The sequence below is a fragment of the Octopus bimaculoides genome, chromosome 6 (genome assembly GCF_046866305.1).
Source record: "Octopus bimaculoides isolate indiv1 chromosome 6, ASM4686630v1, whole genome shotgun sequence".
Taxonomy (NCBI): Eukaryota; Metazoa; Mollusca; class Cephalopoda; order Octopoda; family Octopodidae; genus Octopus; species Octopus bimaculoides.
Genome location: NC_142933.1, coordinates 34,698,719 through 34,703,718, shown reverse-complemented (window position 1 = coordinate 34,703,718; position 5,000 = coordinate 34,698,719). Strand labels below are relative to the sequence as shown.

General features: G+C 33.9%; 1 protein-coding gene across 4 annotated transcripts in view; it reads left to right on the top strand.

Moving 5' to 3' along the window:
• LOC106876878 (uncharacterized) overlaps positions 1-5,000 on the top strand; it is a 239,926-nt gene that overhangs the window by 14,693 nt on the left and 220,233 nt on the right. Inside the window, exon 1 of one of the 4 annotated variants that reach the window (XM_014925617.3) lies at positions 3,781-4,231. The exons of 2 other annotated variants lie outside the window; for them this stretch is intronic. The gene's annotated coding sequence lies outside the window, so the exon portion shown is untranslated. Of the gene's footprint in view, positions 1-3,780; positions 4,232-4,423; positions 4,605-5,000 lie in introns of those variants that run through there. One more of the 4 variants, XM_052968923.2, reaches the window with a different exon arrangement.

The window sequence follows — 5,000 nt, the reverse complement described above, 5'->3', positions numbered from 1 at the left end:
TGAAAGTTGAAATTCCAACTGTTTCATTGGCCAAACAAGTACAACACTCACTTGTAGGCTTACTATGTATTTAAAAGAAGGAGCAATTGCAACACACTAAAACAGACCATAAAACAAAGCTTTATTATAGGAAATTATTAACAGAAAACACTTCCATTCTATATAGGATTCCCCATCACAACACAAGGCTACAAGTAATACACACATCACAAATGCAAATCTTATGCAGTAAAAATCTAAAGATCTGACAGTCAAATTCTGGCAAGAAAGTCTTATAAATATAATCTGCTCATTATAAAAAGGGAAACATAGAAACCAATTCTGAGATGAGGTTGAGATACTCGAAAAATGTTGATGAAGGTGAGTTTGGGAAGTTATTGTTCCAAACTATAAGAATCTGATACACAGAAATACAAGAAAATTTAATAAAAACTTGTTTAAAAGAAAAGCTGTTCTCCATAGATACAAATATACCTGTACATGTGTATGTGAGTGTGTGTGTTTAAATATACATATATGTATGTGTATAGAGGTATATGTATATATGTGTATGTCTGCAAACACGTATGTTTATAAATATATGTTTGTATATATGTGTGTGTATGTATGCATGTACAGGGTCCAGTGAATAAATTGTTGTCTAAATTATGCAAAAATGAAAATAACACTGACATCTCATTTTAACAGTTATATTTTACCAAAATTACATAAAAATATCTTGAAATACTAAAGAGTAAATTTATTCAATAAAATCACCATTGGCTTCAATCATGGCCTTCAGATGACTTTGGAATCTCCAGCAACTCTTCTGGACAGTCTCCTTGTTCAAGCTGTAGAATGCTACCATAATCCTTGCCTTCAGTTCATCTTTGGTGTTACAAGGAGTTTTGTAGGTCTCTCGTTCAACTGCACCCTATGCATATTAAGCAAGTAGGTTGCAGTCTGGGGAGTTAGACAGCCAGATGTTAGGGGTGATGTGGTTGCAGATATTGTCTGACAGCCATGACTGGGTTCTCCTGCTTGTGTAGCATGGAGCAGAGTCTTGTTGCCAGACATAGTCTTCCAGCAACCATTCTTTAGACCCAGGGCAGCACTACCTCCTCCATGCACTTGATGTAGGCTTCTGTGTTGAGTCTGAGGCCATGTGGGGAGATGAATGGAGGCATAACATCACCATCACAAGTGATGTTATGATGTTATCTGGATGTTTGATTTTTATCACTCTTGGTACAATTTTTTGGGACAAAGCAAGCCAATGGTTGTTCCTTGTGTTCACCATCTGATCTTGGCAGAAATTTTTCTTGTCTTAGAAAACCCTTTTCCCATCTTGTACATCTTCATGCACTACCTGCCTGGTAAGAAACTCAGACACTCCCATGTCCCTGGTGATGGACCTTGGAGGGATTGTTGTCAATCATGGCCTGGATTTCACCAACAAATTCAGGAGTTCTTTTCTTATCAGAACAATCAAAGTGAGTTTTCTAAGCTGCTGTACCTTCAAAATCACCATTAGACTTGTCCAACTCTTTCTGAATCCTCTGCACCGTCTTCAGATTGATATCCAACCACTCTGAAATGTTTGTATTGGAGCTTCTGGCATAAATGCCAAGCAGTACAGCATGTCGTTTCCAAATTTCTGGCAGAGTGAATTGCATCATGGTGCAGTTTTCTTCACAGATGGTGCCTAATTGATCCTACTGTACTGTGTAGTCAACAAAATCAAAGACAAACAATGGGCATGCACAAAATTAAAAATATAAAATGGTGACAATTTACCCATCACACCCTCTATACACATGTATGTATGTATATATATGTATGCATACATATATGTGTGTGTGTATATATATGTATATCCATGTGTATATTTATATATATGTGTGTGTGTGTGTGCATACACATGTACAGGTTTGGTAGAATAAACTGGAGAAACAGCACTCAATACATGAGTATATATATATATATATATATATATATATATATATATATATATATGTGTGTGTGTGTGTGTGTGTAAATTAGAAATAATAATTTTCTAAATCTCTCAGAGAGACTCAAGCAGTAGTGATGCGATAAAGTAGTTGTATACTGCCAACTTAACGTGACCGTCCCAATAAGGGAATATACTACTGCTATTTTGCCCTAGGAAGCTGGACCGCTTCCTATTAGGCCTTGACACATTTCCTGTGTCCTTATCTTTGCGAAGGGGAGACAAATTCCTCCACCCAAGCTGGTATAGCAGTAGTATATTCCCTTATTGGGACTGTCACGTTAAGTTGGCAGTATACAACTACTTTATATATATATATCATCAACATAGAACCTTTCTGTTTGTGATAATAGAGTAATAATTTTAGATATGATATTATGCAATGTTTAAATCCCTCAAATCTTTCCTCATTTTTACCACTGCATCAAAATCTTGCAGTCTCTGTCTGCCTCTTTTTTTTTTTATCAGTTTCCATAGCATATTTTTTGTGGTTAAATATATCATGGATCAATCAGGAAGTTGAATAACCACTCCCCAAAACTTCTTAATTCAGTTAGACTTGTTGGACATTTAAAGTGAGTTACAGCACTAATATTATCTTCCATTGGTTTTAACTCCTCAGTTGAATCAGTGGAGTTGAAATATTCTGACATTTCACCACACCATAAATACATTTATAGTGATCTAATGTGTGGTCATTGTTATGTAATATTGTTAAGCACCAATTTAGTGTCATGTCATGGTCTTTGCTTGACTAGAATATCGTATACATTATTACTTATGTTAGGCTCAAACTTGAAAAGCTTGATAATAATTACCTAAAATTACATGGAAGAGATTTCAAGAACCAAACATTTGAACTAATATAATCTGCTATGTGTGTCTTATGTATAGTCATGCATAAAAGCTATTGAACATTAAACTGAGAGAACATTCACTACATTTGAGTATAAAATTTATTTCATTTTTGTATTGAGTTGGCAAGATTCTTTGATGTGAACTCATGTGTTGGAATAGATTTTGTCATACCTCAGGAGGGTCATTATGCCAATAATAAACACATGTACTGGTTTTATTTCACTTTCTTTTGTTATTATTATTCAACTAGTTGACCATGTAACCAATTAACTAATTGCCTGTTTGATTAATCATTTGGTCAATCAATCAGCAAGATTTTTGCAGACTTCTTTCATTGCAATTTGTGACCTCATCAGGTTTGTCTGTCTACTAGGTTACTGATTCTATGAGTCATTAAATTATAATTTAGTTTGTACCATCCCCAAAATAAGTAAAGCAGCTGGACTTGAATGTCTATACATGCATGCACTCCCCCTCCCTGTCCATTCAAAAAGTCAGACACTAACCATAAAATAAGATGTTTGACCACTTATGCCTTTCACAGAACCTGCACCAATCCCTACCATACACAAACAAGAATGCATGTGTACACATACACATGTGCACACAGTCTCTCTCTCTCTCTCTCCCTTTCTTTCTCACGCTTACAAGCATTTTCATTTGCATCCTTGCTGGATCTTCAATATTTACTTACGTTTTCTTTTTTTTTAAATGGTAGGGTGTGATTTGAAGATTTGGTTACTATTTCTTGCAGATCAAGCAACCAATAAGATGTAGGGTGTGTGAGAGGAGGATCCTTTTTGTACTAAGGGCAAATTACAAATCTGTGGAACATATCTCTGCTGAGGAAAAATAACGAATCTTTCTAATTTAAAAAATTCATAGGTATACAACTTCAGTTGCTGTTTAAGACTAGGCTTAGATCATTTTTCAAATGTGAATGCATGCAAAAATTTTGTCAACAGGCAAGAGGTTCCTCATTCCTTGTTTAGAATATGTTTCATTGGTATGTGTGTATATAGGAAAGAACATCTTCAAAAACTAATCTTTGTTATGCACTTGTCACCTCTTCTGTTCTGACTATACTTGCTTTAGTAAATAAACAGACCTAACTTAGGTCAAAATCAAAGACATATTCGATTTATATATTGCAAAGATGTAAAAAAAATATTAATACATTGTAATATATTCTTGTTTTCATATCAGAGGAACGTGCATATGGCTGGACTTGGTATGTTGTCTTGCAAATATCAAAAACTAACGTGATTGTTGTCGATTTCGTTCCATATTTGAAATGTATAGCAAAATAATATTGTCGATGCCAGTGTATATTTGTGCATCTACACTATAATGTACAGAAATGGATTTTCATGCTCTCATATGGTATGTATATGTTTGTTCTTACTGCGTAGTATGTATATGTAAGTAACTGTGAGTGTTTACATACTACTGTGTTAGTGTGTGGTTATATTCTGTTCTCAGTATTCATATGCGTGTTTTTATATTACTCTGTTTACATATTATTATCTGCGCGCGTGTGCGGCCTAACGGCCTTAATGTTTGTCTTCGTCGACTGTTTACTCTGTACGTCCACTCTGCCGTTGTTTGTTTGTTCGAAGCTCTAACTCTCCAGATATTTTATATTTTAAAAATTTCTGAAAGCTGTTGTTTACGAAGTTTACTTATATTGTCGTTGAAAGCTCAAAATAGGTAGTAATTAACAGTCGACAACTGAGGAGGAGTTAGGCTTCTTTTGGTAATTTGTCCCGTACTTGTCTCTCATGTGTTTACGTAATTTTCACTCGTTACTGATGTCCTGTACTTGATGTTTCTTATATTTATTCATATATATATAGGTACAACACATATATATTATATACATATGTATATAGATAGATATAAGTATACATATACATACATACATATATGTGTGTGTGTATATATATATATATATATATATATATATATATGTACACACACATATATACACATATAAAAATATATACATACATACTAACATACATACATATATATGTGTGTATATATATACACACATACGCACATGTATGTATGTATATGTGTACATGTGTGTGTATCTATATATCTATCTATCTACCTATCTAAATACAGTGTACATTTAAACACATAAGAG